Source organism: Lepidochelys olivacea (genome assembly GCF_965140295.1).
Source record: "Lepidochelys olivacea isolate rLepOli2 genome assembly, chromosome: 5".
NCBI classification, from domain to species: Eukaryota; Metazoa; Chordata; order Testudines; family Cheloniidae; genus Lepidochelys; species Lepidochelys olivacea.
This window is the reverse complement of record NC_140415.1, coordinates 59,243,874-59,261,449: the sequence shown is the minus strand read 5'-3', so window position 1 is coordinate 59,261,449 and position 17,576 is coordinate 59,243,874. Positions and strand designations below refer to the sequence as shown.

Genomic DNA, 17,576 nt, shown 5'->3' with positions numbered 1-17,576 from the left:
TCTGAAGACACACTTGTAGGTGGACAGCTGAGATAATAAAAGGCCATCCTAGCTAAAGTACGCACATCTTGGATTTCTATCTGTAGTTAAAGGTCATTATTAACACCCACCTTGGAGACCCCATATCTCATGCAGTGTTTACAAAGGTCTCATGACAGGTTACATTATTACAAATGAACATAGTGGGAACCTGATAATCTTTGGGGAGAGGTTTGAAGGCCTTAACGGAAAAGGGTATTTCTGTCCGAGACTCAAGAGGAGCAAGAGGCAGAGAAGCGTCAGTGTTGAAATACCTTATATTCCTTGACCTAAATGTCTTTACTTTATTAAAATGTCACTAAAAAATAAAACTAAGAAACAGAAAAGCAATGTAAGGATCTAAAAAGGAGATCAATATATACTATAATGATTGCTGCATGTATTGACTTGCTTCCTCTATCAAAATGTCTTACATAACTACCTTGAAAAGACTAGAAGAATGGGACATTGTTTGCATAAATGGCTTTTTAAACAATGAAAAGGAATGACACGGCTCCAGCAGATGTTGTCTGAAGTCATATTATGGGCAGATGTCTCGGAGAGACAGTTTAAAGTAACAAGTTTCATGAGTCTTTTATAATCATTAGAAGGACTCACATTACAGATAAAAACTAACAGCAATATAGCAGAAGCATGAAACCTGCGTAACAATCAGTGGGACCAGTGGACAATCAAGATGCTAAAAGACTATGCAAGAATGACAAGGCCATTGTGGAGAAGTGAAATGAATTCTTTGCATTGGTCTTCAATGCAGAGGGAGATTCCCATACCAGAGCCTATTTTTGGTGACAAATCTGAGCAAGTATTCCAGATAAGGTGTCAATAGAGGCAACTTTGGTACAAATTGATAAATTAAACAGTAATAAGTCATCAGGACCACATGGCATTCACCCAAGAGCTCTGAAGGTACTCAAATATGAAACTCAAGAATTACCGACTGTGATATGTAACTTTTGGCTTAAATCAACCTCTGTATCAGATGACTGGAGGATAGTGTAAAGTTGATTTTTAAAAAAGGCTCCTGAGGCAATCCTGGCAATTACAGGCCAGTAAGCTTAATCATAGAATATAAGGGTTGGAAGGGACCTCAGGAGGTCATGTAGTCTAACCCCCTGCTCAAAGCAGAACCAATCCCCAATTTTTGCCCCAGATTCCTAAATGGGCCCCTCAAGGATTGAACTCACAAGCAGGCCAATGCTCAAACCACTGAGCTATCCCTCCTCTATAGCTCAGTACCAGGCAAAGAATAGAATAATCAGACACAAAGATAAACACGATGTGCTGAGGAACAGTCAACATGGCTTTTGTAAAAAGAAATCATGCCTCACCAATCTATTAGAATTCTTTGAGGGAGTGAACAATCATGTGGACAAGAATGATCAGGTGGACATCATGTACTTGGATTTTCAGAAAGCTTGGGCCCTCACTAAAGGCTCTGAAGCAGAATAAGTCATGGCATAAGAGGGACCAGCTCTGTTCAACATATTCATAAATAATTTGGAAAAAGGGATAAACAGTGAGATGTGAAAGTATGCAGATGATACAAAATTACTCAAGATAAATAATTCCAAACGTGACTGCAAAGAGTTACAAAGGGATATCACAAACCTGAGTTACTGGATAACAAAACGGTAGATGAAATTCAGAGTTGAGTATGTTTTCCAAACTATACATACAAAATGATGGGGATCTAAATTAGCTGTTACCACGCAAGAAAGTTCTTGTAGTCATTGTGGATAGTTCTCTGAAAAAAAACCTGCTCAATGTGCAGCAGCAGCCAAAAAAGCTAACAATGGAAAGGGATACAAAATATTATATTATACTATATAAATCCACAGTACGCTGTACACCATCCCTTGAATACTTCATGCAGTTCTGATCATCTCAAGAAAGATATATTAGAATTGGAAAAAGTACTGAGAAGGGCAACAAAAGTGATTAGGGACATGGAACATATTCCATATGAGGTGAGATTAAAAAGACTAGGATTGTTCAGCTATGAAGAGACACTACCTAAGGGGGCATATAACAAAGGTCTATGCAATCATGAATGGTGGGGAGAAAGTGAATAAGGAGGTATTATTTACCCCTTCACATAACACAAGAACCAGGGGTCAACCCAATTAAAATATGCAGCAGGTTAAAAACAAACATAAGGAAGTACTTCTTCACACAACACACAATCACCCTGTGTAACTCGATGCCAGAGGATGTTGTAAAGGTCGAAAGTACAACGGTATTAAAAAAGGAATTAGCTAAATTCATGAAGGATAGGGTCCACCAAAGGCAATTAGCCAAGATGGTCAGGGACTCATCCCCATGCTCTGGGTTTCCTGAAACCTCTGACTGCCAGAAGGTGGGACTGGATAACAGAGGATGAATCACTCATTAGTTGCCCTGTTTTGTTCATTCCCTTTGAAGCATTTGGCACCAGCCACTATCGGAAGATAGGATACTGGGCTACATGGACCATTGGTCTGACTCACTATGGCCATTTTTATGTATGACAAAAAAAAACAACCCAACATTCCAATCCAAACTTATTTTACTCTGCTCTCTTGTCACATCAGATGTTTCAGCACAAAAAACTATGGATCTTCCAAATATTTGCCACACCTGGTATACCAGGTTGGGTTTTAAGAAAAATGCAAATATATGATTAATTTTGATTGATTAGCTAAAATTAGCAACAATTTTCTTTGACATGCCTGCACACCCTAGCTTAAAATAGTATGGGAGAACTTAAACCATGAGTGTCAGTCAAATATAGTAGTGGCTCATGCTAATTTTATATTCATCAGGAGATCCAGAATTCACAACCTGTGCATATAGTCACATAGATGTGAGTTCAGAGTTATTACAGAAAATTGTCAGAAGTCTGATTTTTATTGAAGCTCAATCTTGGCTGACAAAATGCTGACATTTCTAGATAATGTGCCTATCATCTGATAGAGCTAGAAAATGTTAACCAGCAGGCAATGAGTACCCCATGATAAATGTATTTAGAAACTAAATAATTCTCATTCTAGTGGTAAAAAAAGTAGAAATGTGTTTAATATGCTTAATAAAAGGCAAAAGTACCTAGATGGTCCCTGCCTCAAGGTTCTTACTATCTTTTTGCAAAGTATGCATCCCCAAAAGAATGGATTCTGAGGCCTCCAGGAATAACCTCTATACCAATAATTATAACAAAATTGTAATGTATTTTGCATAATGTTGTCCATTTGATTTTCATAAAAAAATTATCTTAGTTCTGCACATTTTTCTAAGCGAAAAGTAGACCAATTTCTACTTAAATTTTCCTTAGGTGTTTTGCTGGAAGAAGCTGGCAATTACTTTTCATTAGTCTCTTTCTAGTTTTACTTCTAGCCGGGCAGAGGGAGAGGAATGAAGGTTCACTGCTAGTGACTGAAGTAGATGTTTGTATTTTTATCAAAAAGAAAGACCTTTTGGAGGTAAAATTATAGAAGATCTATCACCCAACACACCCAGACCAATATTCTTTCAGCATGGTTCTCATCTATCCTCAATATCCAATAGTCGTTTGGAAGTATCTTGACTTCATTACTGAACTCCTTCGGCCAGAGTCTCTTCTGTACCAAAGCACAAAGCACACTTGGCACAAGGTCAACAGGAACATGATTATGGTCCCAGCACTAACAGTAAATTAAAGAACCTTAATTTAGAACAGTTGGGGTTGTTCCTTCTGAAGCCATATGCCAGATGTTAAGTGCTTTAGAGAGTGCTAGTCCATACCATGACATACTCCCTACACTCAGAGTTGGAAGAGACTGGCTCAGGAGCTAGTTCTCTCAGCTTTACTCTACTGAGTGAATTCTCAACTGGCTTGCTGCAGCTCAGGTTGTAAAGTCCTCTTTATGCCACTCAGGTGGTACCACAGTTCAGGCAAATGGAACAACCATGGTCGAGAATCTGACCCAGTGTGTGGATTTGTATTATACATGTGACATGCGAGCACAGTGGCACTTACATCTGACACTATTCAGGCTTTGCTCACATCTCATTTTCACAAGGGAAACACTTTTCTTTATTTAAAAAAAAGAGCAACATGCCCAAATCTAAATCCTAGTTCAGTACATTTACCAGTTTGTTGGGTATTTGAAGTCCAAACTTGCCAGACGTTTCCTAACTTTATAATAGCCATTGCCAAACCACAGACCTGAGCACTTCCATACGTTGGGGTTACTCACATTCAAATTTTTCCATTGACCCTTATTTTCAATCTTACTAGCTGTGAGGTCCTGAAGTAGACTAGAAGGAAAATGTTGTCATTAGGTCCTGCAAGGTATATAAAAGAAAGAAGAGTAGTGCCAAAAGAATGCCTCCATTTTATTTAATGGTACTGTAGTTTTTCAGTTTAGAACACGTATACAAACTCATGTAGTCCCTCAAACCTCCTCCCCTCCCCAACCATTCCACTATCCCAAAGCTACATGTGATCTCACAATGTGTTTGTTGATTTTTCTATTAAAGTGTGTCATTTTTGTTTTTTTAACTAAAACCAAGGAAGTGAATGCAAAACACTAACACACTAATTTTATTTGGAAAAACAAAAAGTGGTTTAGAGTGAATGCTGACAATCGCCACAATTGGTATTGTGGCCTTGATATCAGAGAGTTCTCAGAATAGTGCATGGGATTTTATGCCACATATGTGCAACAATACACAACGGCACGCACAGGATACATTAAGGATGCTTCAGATTAAATGAAAATCTTACCATTAACAGACTTTTCTGTGTGCTAATTTAATCTTTTTTTCTGTGTGCTAATTTAATATCTTTTCTTCTGTGCATATTTAGTTCCATTTTAATAATGTTTCGATAATAGATTATAACATTTTAATAGATTTCATTTACTTATTTTCCTCTTTTAAATAATTTCTTTTGGGAACCCTAAATGTTTATATAAGTAATCTGCAAAAGCAGTGTGATCTCCCTTATCTTCAGCATGGCTTTCCCCTGTGAACTTTGAAATGTGATTGATATAACTCTATACCAGAACACACTGTACAAAATCTATAGTGGTATATGCCAATGACGTGTGACATAGTCCCTTTAAATTGATTGCATTTAGCATACTGTTTAGGTTACATGTTTTGTCATCCATGAACCTATAGGTTAAATGTTTGTCATTCATTAACCCATTGTATAGCCTGCATGGAAATACAAGGTGGTACTTTTAAAAAGGAGGGCTAGTTCACAAACCCTAACCTATTTTCTTTGAAATTTCAGGAGAATATGTATTTTTCACTTCAAAACTTGCAAAAAGCTGTTCCTGAAAATTCTGTCAATATTCAATTTTGACAGGAGGTGAAATGATTTTTTAAGGGAATTTCAGCAACAGTAAGTGTGATGGAAATATTTCCCAGAGTTAAGAAAAGAGCATAAAGTACAGAGAAATGATCAGCCTAAGTGGTTGGGGCTTTGTGACAAGATTTGATATTGGAAAGTGGTAAGTATCTTGGCAGGGTCAGCCTCTTACAGCTTTGCAGCAGGGTCACAGCTATCATCATGCAGCACACTGGTTCCACTACTCTATGCTTGAATCAAAGCAAGAGAGGGTAAGTCACAGTTCTGTAACCTCCCACACCTTGTGTAACAGATTAAATGCAGTCTGATTTCTGAAAACTGCACACGTCATCCATCATGGTGCTTTTGCCGTACTGTCCTCTTTCCTCTAAGTTTCTGTCTACATTTCTTCCAACAAAAGTTGTGAGGGTTCACACTACATCAGTGGTCTGATAACAGGCCCACATGATGAATTGTCTTCTCCAGACAACTCCCGCAGCCAAAAAATGAGAGCGTCTGGGATTGCACATGAGACCTTTTATCAGTTTGGCATTAAGCAAAAAAAGAGCCAGGGAGCAAGTACTATGGAATTTAGTCCAAGCCAGCAGGCAGGACACTAATCAGCCTGTCAGCTGGAGGAAGATAAGGAGGACAGACAATTTAAATGAGAAAGTGAGTGCACAATTGCACACAGTAGCATATTTAGATGCTTGACTTTCTCCCTAAATAGGCCCCACTGTTAACGTAAGCATGACAATCTGACCTGTACAGCACACACACAGACAATCCCCATCTGGAAACCAGGCGTTGTTGCCTTTTTCATGCTGCTGCTACCAACAGATATCACATCAGCAGTTATTATGACAAGGCAATGACAGCAAATTAAAGCCCTCATCCAGAAAATCACTTAAGCATGTGCATAATTTTAAGCACGCTAGCAGACTCTGAAGTTAGACTGCTCATGTGCTTAAAGTTACAAGCATTCATATGTGTGTTGTTGGACCAAGGCCTACAATAACATCTGCCACTAAAGCAGTATGGTGAGGGTCATGCTGTTACAACTGTTGTTCTGCTTTCGCAACTTCCTACTGACCACTAATAATTTGTTACTACTTCTTAACCATTTTCCTCTGCTCCCCCACTCCCTATTGGCATCAGTCATTGTGATATTATTCAGCTCCTTCCTGATGCATTAATATGCCTGAAGAATCCTGCACTTGAAACTCAGTAGCAGTTCCCAGACTACCTGTGCCCCAAACAGAGGCCATGTCTCCACTTGTGGCAACATGTAGGGTGTGTGCAGCTACATGCCGCAGTAAGAAGCGGGCTGCATCCACACCATAGTGCGTAGGTACATGAGGCAGCAAAAATCTCGGGTGGGGGGGAGGCAGCAGGGAAAGACTCGAGGGTGGTGTCATTGGAGCCTTTGCCTATTGCCTCTCCACCTCCAACAAATCCATTGCCAGCTGCCAGAGCCTTTTATTGCAGTGGGGTGGCAGCTAGGTTTGCCAACTTCCTAACTGCACAAAACTGAACACCCTTTCCCCACCCTCACCCTGCCCTTTCCCCGAGGCCCTGTCCCTTCTGAGGCCCCACCCCCACTCACTCCAGCCACCCTACCTCCATCACTCACTCTCTCCCACCCTCACTCACTTTCACTGTGCTGGGGCAGGGGGTTGGAATGCGAGAGGGGGAAGAGAGGGCGGCTCCAGCTGGGGTTGCAGGCTCTGGGGTGGGGCCAGAAATGAGGGATTTAGGGTGCAGGAGGAGGTTCTGGGCTGGAACAGGGGGTTGGCGTGTAGGAGGGGGAGGAGAGGAGGGCTCTGGCTGGGGTTGCGGGCTCTGTGGTGGGGCTGGAGATGAGGGGCTTGGAGTGCAGGAGGGGGCTCTAGGCTGGAGCAGGAGGTTGGAGCGTGAGGTCTGTGAGAAAATGTTATAAGAGTCTAGTGTAATTTCAAATATAGGAAAATGCAATGGTATCCAGGCACATAGTTAATACCATAAGCAGAGTCTAGTGCTTTGGACAGTTGGTTGGTTTGTATTCCCATGACTAACTCACACAAAAACTGAAGCCTCTCCTGAGAGCCTGAGTCAAAAAGACTTCTGCTGATTTTCTGTAGCACATGGCTTAGTCAGTCCAGAAACCATAATATCATGCAATTTCAAGCAATTGGTCAATTACAATGAATCCAGCTCAAAAATTTAAACATGCACTCCAAAAAGCAGCGGTAACATTTTTGTTGATATCCTGATCTCTATCTAAGCATTTATTCCTCAGTCGTTACTGATAGCTTAGACAATTTGCTGAGCTAACTTTGACATTCACAGAAATGACAAATTTAAATATGGACATTGTATTTTCATAGGAGCTACACAAACACCCCAAAAGAAATGGAGAGTCTTCATTCTTCTACAAACAATGTACGCTCAAAGGATGATACAAATAGCTTTTTGCAGGATATAGTGTGTTTGTCCAAAGTCAGTGGAGGGTTTAATATAACACATTCTACAGCTCTGCTTGATTTCACATTTATATAATGCTGTTGCAGAATTTAACAGATAGCTTTAAAGGTACTGATATTTAAAGGGCACATTATATACATTAAAATCATGCCTGTAACGTACCATAAAGGATTTTTTTAAAAAAGTAACCAGATATTTTAATGTTCCAGTGTTCGAATAGACTATGTTCACTTATGTTTTAGTGGCACTAGCACTATTATAAGTGTATAATATTTCACTTCCTTAATTAAATAATCTTTCCCCAGCTTTACTGTTATAATTTCCAAGGACCGATGAAAAAAATCTTTTATCCACACTCGGGGTCCTTTATTTATATGAAGTTGTTTTCACATATTTATGCAGAGATGCATTTAAAAGTGAACTGGTCTTTAACAAATTTAGTTCTATAATGTTGCACCTGTCAACAGGGTGCTTTCTGTCATTTTTATTTGCATATTATTTGCTACCTGCTACAATAAAAAAGGATTTCTAACATATAAAAAGAAAGTGGCGATTGATTTCTCTGTGGGGCTCATCATTCTGCTTTGTTAACATAGCTACTATAGTACATCAGACAGCTGAGGTTATTCATTTGCTTCATCAATAAAAAAAAAAAAAAGAGGATAACCAAAATAATTTTCCTTCCAAATTCCTGGCTGCCCCAATGCTAAAAGCCAATGATGTGTAGAAAAAAATCCCTCATAACTCCTTGCCTGATAAATGAGTAGGAAAAGTTTGACAGATCAGAATGATACAAAGCAGCCTAAAACATTTGGCACAATGTGTGTCTGGCATACAGAGACTGCCTGTCAAATGCCTATGACTCCATACAGTAGCTAGGGACCCTATGGAGCAGCAGATGGACCATTAAGGTAGTATTAATGTAGATGCCATCAGTTTTCAGTTCTGACTGGGACATACTCTTTAGAACTATGAGCAGCTGCTGCCATTTATTGTGACAGCTTCCTGCTAACTTTTGCCAACTGGCACAATCTGACTCTTTGTACCTGAGCTATTAAATGTCTGACTTCCACCATTTTATTCCTCCAGAGAACTCTTAATAATCCTCTAAAGAAGGACTGATGCATTTATCAGCAAAGTGAATATACATACGGTACAGTTCTATTGTCCTTTTACAGTGCTGTGTACAGTATTTTACAGATGCTAAATAAATAAGCATACTGCATAGAATTTGTATTTTTATACAGTCAAGACTGAAATTTTTGAGCTGTATTTAAATGAGAAAAGTTATATTACATTTTAACTATTGATTTACAAGCTATTGACATACCTTAAGATCTTTAATACCAATAAGTAAAACAGTTAAACACTGATGGAGTGCATAGCATAGCAATTAGTAATCCGAAAGCAGGGAGTCTTCGTTTTGACTTCTGTTTTCTGATTCAGTGTGTAATTTTGTACACCTGCTGGTCTATTTAATGTCACAAAAGAAACATTTAGATAACAAAGCTGTCCATTCTTGTAATGTCTCTAATGCACATCAAGAACAATGCATTATAAATGATAAGTGATCATGCATTTGTTATCACCTGCACAATAATTTCAGCAAAATATGCTACAATACTACTGGTGGAAAAAACTCTTGCATATTTCTTTGATCCAGCTAGACTTCTATGGATGCATTACATCATTTTTGATTGTGCCAAACAAGAAAGCTAACCGTATAGCACAGCATAAGGTTTGACATACAATAAAACTGCAGCTAGTCATTATAAAAATGGCTGGCAGACATATTCATTATGCTGAGCTAACGTCTTTTCTATTTCAAATCTCCCTGCAATCTGACTAATAATGTATATTTCTATAGTAATTCTCAGCTACTTGATAGTGTACTTCTCACACACACCTATTTTCCTTTTTTTGTGAGCAAAAAAATATTAAGATATTGTTGTTCTGATTTATGGAATGAGAAGTGTACACACTACTGAATCCATTCAAGATGAAAGGGTTGAGCCTGTATATAATGGGAAAATTATAAATTAAACATAGCTAACATTAATAAATCCTGTACCATTAGCATGAGAAGAAAACATTTGAAATAATAGTTTCAATAAAAAGAAACTTATTAGAGAAAGGAAAATCTGGATATCATAAAGAAATGTTTTTAACTTCACATACATATTTTTATGTAACATATTATATCCTTTTCACTTATTCCTATTTTTCTAATTAAAAACTTGTCTATTTTTTCCTTTTTGTTTTGTTTATATTTTTATAAACCCATATCAACTCTATAAAATGAAGGTTTCCATAAAACTAACTATTCGGTCCATTGATAGCTATCAGTGTATAATAAACTATTTTAAAGGTGTAAATAGCATTCACAGCAAGACACTAAACAGGCCAATCCAGGAAAGCCAAACGGATTTAAGGATGCTCAGCCCCTTGCAGCATTAGGCCCTAATACCATTCTTAGCAAGACATCATTATTCAGCACATTTTAGCATATGTTTAAGTCCTATTAACTTTTGTGGCATGTAAAGGCCTCATTCAGGAAAGCATCTCATCTTAGGAAAGTAGTTAAAGCACATGCTTAGCTTTGCATACCTACTCAGATCCCATTGAAATAAATGGAATTCAAGCATGTGCTTAAGTGCTGTACTAAGTCAGAACCTTAGAGACACCAATACAATTATTGTTTGAAGTTACAGGGCCCACACACATCATACACCTTCACCTTACTCATGCCCAGTTATGTACAAGCTAAATGAAACCACACAGCATGCTATTTAATTTTATTACAGGTCTATTCCAAGCTTCAGGCACTTAATATAACAAATAACTCACAACATGTTTAGCACAACTAGTTTAGAAAACTACCTATGCAGTATTACAGGTCCTATTACTATACCAGGTAAATATAACTGTAATAGCCCCTTATAAAACAATGTTACACTTAATCCATTCACTACCCAATGATTTTTCCAGAATGCACAGCAAGTTAACAAATCCAGACTATGCCAAACCAAGATGGGGGAGTGAGTTCTGTTGTCAAGGTTGTAATATTAATATTTGCTTCCTTAACAGACTTTGCATAAATATTTTATATAAGGTTCTACTAGAAAAGACAATATGTATTGAAGCTGTTGAAAATAGTATGGAAGAAAAGGACTAAATATAACTAACCAAGCCCCAATTTTTTTTTCAGTATGTCCCTTTTTGTCACCATTTTGAAATTTTACATTTAATTGTCTTTCCAAGATTAACTATTTCACAAAGTTATGAAAACATCAGGGTGGAAGTCTCACACAAAAATAGAAAAATGTTCACAGCACATAGTTCCCATAAAACCACAAACTGAATCCTATACTTCCAACTCCAAGCACAGAAGGCAAGGACTGAATAGTCATTCAACGAAAACTACCTTCTTGCCCCTACAGGTCAAGCGTTGAAAAATATTGGCAAAGCAATGTGAAAAAGATTGCATAGTAGTTGCCTGTCTTCTGCCTGTTCTGCGGATAAAAATGGGTCCTCAGTTTCCAGAGCACTCAATCCAGCTCCTTTCATGAACACTAAATCCACTTAAAAAAAATCAAAGTTCATAGGGACACCATGTGGCTTAGGTTCATGATAGGAACTGTGGCTGAAGGATTAAGACATGGTGAACTGCTGCTGCTCCATACCAGGGCAAGTCACTGCCAGGATTGAAACAGCAGAATAAAAACAAGGATCATTCTTAAGTTGCAGTGGGTTTTGTTGTATGAACTTCTGGGGGAGAGTTCCCCCTTCCCTCCCCCCAGGAGCAGGAGGATGAAGTAGGGTCTGATTTCTGGAAGGTGTGAAACACTCTTGGCTCCCATTGGCTTCAATGGGAACTGAGAGGACTCAGCAACTTGTAGGTTCAACCCCTTATAGCTTTACACTGGTGACTAGAATATGAATTCCCTAATGTAGATACTATGGAACACATTCCACTCCTCTCCCATCTTCTAGGAATGAAAGAAGGTTGCCTCCTATTTTCAAATAGAGTTCAAAGGCTTACAGTTTCCTTTAAGAAATACCTGCTTCTCTTCATCAATGTGCATATTTTACCAGTTTCAAAAGCATATTAATATCCTTTGTGACTTCAGTTAAAGTAAACAGAAATAATTGGAAGGGTGACAGCTAAATTATTAGAAGACAGTACTTAGTACTCGCAGTACAAACTAAGAACAAAAGAGGGTAGCATCAGTAGGTATTCCTCACAGATAGATAATTAAGGAGAATGTAGCACTTTTACCTCAGTGGAGACAGTTTATTTAGAAGAGTGTATTAAAAAAAAAATACTGAACAAAGTGTTAGAAAATCCCATCCATTCATTTTGTCCTAAACTGCAGGTAATAAACTTATTTATTATATTCCTTGCTTTCACCAGAACCTCCACAAAGAGTAAGAGGTCAAATGTAGAAACAGTTGACTTAAAAAAATGGTTAAAAACATGGTTGCATTTCTGTGTTCTCTACTAATTACACAGAACCTGGTTCTACTGTTACATACTTCAATGTAAATCAAGAGTAGCTCAACTGAGGTGAACGTAAAAGTGTTGCAAGTGATGTCCAGATCAGTCCCATAGTTCATACCAAAACCTTGTACTCATGATGGAAGAATGCTACCTTAAGATCCTTAACTCTCACTTTGCTACAGATGTCTAAACACAATGAAGACTGTATAACTTTTACTAAATTCTGTTACATCAGAAAAGTAGACATGGCTGAGGGCAGGCTGTAGAGGTAATCTGCAGATTCACATGGTTGGGGTCCACAAACAGCAAGCATTCTACCCAAGGCTACACAGCAACATTTGTTTTCTTAAAAATATTTCAAGCTAGTTTACAAAACAAGTCATTTCATTACCTGAAATTATGTTAATTTCCCTAACTTAGGGCAGTATTTTCTGATGGACAATTCTTTGGATAGATACTGTGGAGATGGGTGCCATAGAAACACCTGTAAGCGAATAAATGAAATAGGATGTTTGTCCTCTGGCAGAAACATATAACTGGTAATGTGAAAGACCATTCCATGATCGTGGACATCATCTTCCAGTAATGTCACATATCACAAATAGTTACACTACTGTTCCTACCCATCAAGTTTTACTTGTTGTCACCTAGAGATTATATTTCCAATAAATAAAGATTGCAGCATTTTGTGGCACATATCTTTGGAGAAAAAGGCATGTCATATGCCTGCAGTTTCAGCTATAGGATGCCACCAAGCTGTGGCATGTCACTGTTAGCTTGTGGTGCACCACAGTTCAAAGACAGTGTGTGACATGTCTGCCTTTCACTTCAAAGACACATATGCCATGTGGCAAAAAAACAAAAAACCTTCAAGCCCCTTTTCACATTTTGGGTCAGCATTTTATATTTAGATTTTTATTCCCAGTCTCTCACACAATGCTAATAAATGGAGGAAAAATGTTTCCATTCCAAAAATGTTTCCATTCTACTCATCCCCAAAAGGAATCATTTTTTGAAACTGGATACAAAATTATAATCTTTAATGTATGTGTATGGCTATTCATACTGAACTGTGCTTTTCTCTTGAGATTTCACAGTGCTGATCTGGCCCATTAGAGAACTTTCTCCCTTTAAGTTGCATAGAATGTATGGGTGCAAGGTTGTGTGTCACAAGTAGACAAACTTTTACTTTGTAGAAGCACTCCTACAAGGATTATCCAAAATCCAGGAGATAATGGGCCAGATCCTCAACTGGTATAAATCGATGTAGCTGCACTGAAGGCAGTGAAGTAGTGTTGATTTACGGAAGCTGAGCATCTCACCAAATATGTTAAATATATTTGCACAAATACATGTCAACTAAGTGCTTCCAACTGTTAGTTAGCATCGGTGTTTGTAACCGTTGGCATAGATAAATGGCCTACTGGTTACTCCTTTTGACTTTGGGGAACTGAATGGGGAACCAAACAAAGAACTGAATGTGTTTACCATAAGTCTGGAACAGACTGGTAACCACAGGCTACACCGCAGAACATGGAAGTCATGATTTAGGCCAAAGGTAATGGATTTGGGGATTAGATAATCGATATTTATATGTCATAATATCTTAGCCTATAATAGTAAGTGTACCCGAAGATTTATCTAGGTGAGGAAATAAGATTTGGGCATGGTAGGTTGGGCCCTGATTAAGGCAGTGCCAGGACCCTGTAAGAGGGCAAACAGCCATGCAGAGTGGTTGCTCTTTCCTATTTTCTATCAAGCTAATCAGCTCAGCTTTGCGATATGGCTTAGCTACTCAACACTCGAACCTGATTCTTACCAATTTGGGGAGCCTGGACGACTGAATTCATCGGACATGCCAGAGATGAGGCTGGTTCTCTGTCTCCCACTACCAGGTCTTCAGGGAAGGGTGTGAGTATGCAAGTTTAAATAATCTTTTAGAATAGAGATGTCACTACCAGGGACTATAGAATTGTATTACTTCTTTGTGACTCTATGTTTTATATCTTTGACTATTCTTTCATTCATTTTAATAAAGATCTTAACATTTTGGCATTGTCCTCAGTATAAGCGTCCTTGCCACACAACCCGAGGGTTCACTCATGACGTTGAACTCTCTGCGTTTTCTATCCCTGTAGCCTAAATATCTTCTGGTCAGATCATTGGTGAGCTGTAATGAACTAGCCCATAAATTCAGGTCAACACAATCAAGCTGTACAATACAAAAGGATCTGAACTTACAGGAGTTCATTTCTGACAGCAAAAGCTACTTGTGTGGTGTACTGGTTTGAAAAGATGACCTTTTTTGCCTTCTCCATCTGAAACAGGGGCGACAGTGGGAACTGTATTTGAACAGCGGTTTGCAGTGTGGAAACATTTAAAAGAACATTAAGTTAAACATTTTACCAAACAAACAAAGCACAACACTTTTCAGAGATAAATGTATCTGAACTCAAACAGCGGGATTTTACTCCAAATGAGATCTCATATTTTTAAATAGTAAAGTTTTTATTGTCACTTTTAGCAGCCCAGTAGGCCTTTTTATATGAATGGTATAATGAATTACTGTGACAAACAAAGGAATGCGGTTTGATAGTTGCTCAGACTGTATCTTGACTTGCTACTGGCAATGGTATTTTCTGTAGGACTGTTTTTTGATTAAATGCTTCCAAATAGAGGACTGTCTGGGACAATCCAGCAGCAGCAAGAAGATGTCTCAAGATGGTCACCTCAGAGCTTCCACTTAAAATTAATGAATTAATTAACAATGAGAGAACTATTAATGCTGATTACTCTGTAGCCCTTCCAACAGCCTACAGAAGAGGTTTGATCAGGAGAGGCCAAAGCCAGAAGCATTCTGTGAACAAAGAAACTTTGCTGCATTTAAAAGGACGCTCTTTGGGTGGGGGCAGGAGGACCAGACTAGGACACCCACTTGGGCACAGTGGGTGAGTGTCTGGAGAAGTTGAGTCTGCCTACATTACCATTATGGGATGGTGGTTGTTTATGAAAACTAGACCTCCATACAGATTATTTTAAAACATATTGCCTCTGATGCTTTGTTCCATTTGCTAAATGAAAATTCGTTGTTTTAAGGCAGGCAGTTGTTTGCCATGGTCACAGGTTCTCAAAGGGTGGGAACATAGTAGCATGAAATCCAGTGGAACCTGCAAGTTGTTATGCAAATGGTATACATGGGGTCCCAGACTCAGAGTGAGATTCCACCCTCAGATAGAGCAGGACAAAAAAAAGGGGCAGGGGGAGATGAAGAAAGGATTGACCTAAAACCATAGCAACTACATATTGTTTTATTAGGCCATTTCAATTACTCTGAATATACTCTTAGTTGTTTTCTTGTTGGGTTTTGGTTTTTTGGATTTTTTATTTTATTTTTATAGTGGATTTTCTGGATGGGGATGAAGCCAAAATATTTTATATGCACACTACTGTTACTCTTCTACAATTTGGTATATCAGTCATGTGTAATTGTTTTGTACTTATTGTTTTACAATACAAAAATGTAAAATAATTTTAAAAACTAACATGCACATTCTTTGCATCAGCCTTCACTGCAGAGGATATGAGGGAGATTCCCACACCTGAGCCATTTTTTAGGTAACAAATCTGAGGAACTGTCCCCGATTGAGGTGTCAATAGAGGTGGTTTTGGAACAAAATTGAGTCACCAGGACCAGATGGTATTCACCCAAGGAGTTCTGAAGGAACTAAAATATGAAATTGCAGAACTACTAACTGTGGTATAATAAACTATTGCTTAAATCAGCCTCTGTACCAAATGACTGGAGGATAGCTAATGTAATGCTGATTAAAAAAAAAAAGAATTTTAAAGAGACAAACCTGGCAATTACAGGCCAGTAAGCCTAAACTTCAATACCAGGAAAATTGGTTTAAACTATAGTAAAGAAAAGAATTACCAAACACATAAATTAACATTATAAATTGGGGAAGAGTTAACATGGCTTTTGTAAAGGGAAATCATGTCTCATCAATCTATGAGTATTCTATGAAGGTGCCAGCACGCATGTGGAATAAGGTGATCCAATGTACTTGGACTTTCAGAAAGCCTTTCATAAGATCCCACACCAAAGGCTCGAAAGCAAAGTAAGCAATAATGGGATAAAAGGGAAGGTCTTCTCATGGATCAGTAACTATTCAAAAGATAGGAAACAAAGGGTAGGAATAAATGGCCGGCTTTCACTGTGGAGAGAGTAAATAGCGGGGTCCCCCAAGGATCTGCACTGGGACATTCAGAAATAATTTAGAAAAGGAGGTAAACTGTGAAGTAGAAAATTTTTCAGAGGGTACAAAATTACTCAACATAGTTAAGTCCAAAGCAGACTGTGAAGAGTTGCAAAGGGTTCTCACTAAAGTGTGTGACTGGTCAACAAAATGGCAGAGAAAATTCAATGTTAATAAATGCAAAGTAATGCACATTGGAAAAAATAATCCCAACTATACATACAAAATTATGAGGTCTAAATTAACTGTTTCCACTCAAGATGTTGGAGTCATCATGGATAGATTTCTGAAAACATCTGTTCAATGTGCAGCAGTATTCAAAAAACTAACAGAATGTAAGGAACTATTAGGAAAGGGATAGATAAGACAGAAAATATCATAATGTCCCTAAATAAATCCCTGGGTCACTCACACCTTGAATACTGCATACAATTCTAGGCATCTCATTGCAAAAAAAGATATTGGAATTGGAAAAAGTACAGAGAAGGGCAACAAAAATGATTAGTGGTAGGGAACAGTTTCCAAATGGAGAGAGATTAAAAAGACTGTGACTGTTCAGCATGGAAAACAGATGACTAAAGGGGATATGATAGAGGTCTATAAATTCACAAATGGTGGAAAGTGAATAAGGAAGTTTTATATACCCCTTCCTAGAACACCTGAACTAGGTGAAATTAGCTAAATTCATGGAGGATAGGTCCATCAATGGTTATTCGCCGAGATGGTCAGAGTACTGATCCCATACTCCTGGCAGGCAGAGGTTTAGGGACACCCAAAGCTGGGACTTGCTAGTTACCCTATTCTGTTCTTTCTGAAGCATCCGGCAGTGGTCAATGTCAGAAGCCAGGGTACGGGGCTAGATAGACCATTTGTCTGACGCAGTACGGCCATTGTTATGTTCTTATCTCAAATATTTCTGAAATTCCTATCATTAAGAGCTAAAAGTACAAACATCTATTCAACTAATGGAGAATCTTCATTACTTGTAGCAGTATTAGGACCT

The 17,576-nt window shown here is 38.2% G+C and overlaps 1 protein-coding gene across 1 annotated transcript in view; it reads right to left on the bottom strand.

Annotated features, from left to right (window-relative positions):
• Positions 1–17,576, bottom strand: part of LOC311520573 (uncharacterized protein) — a gene marked incomplete at both ends in the record, with an annotated part of 76,579 nt that overhangs the window by 10,379 nt on the left and 48,624 nt on the right. The window lies entirely within an intron of this gene.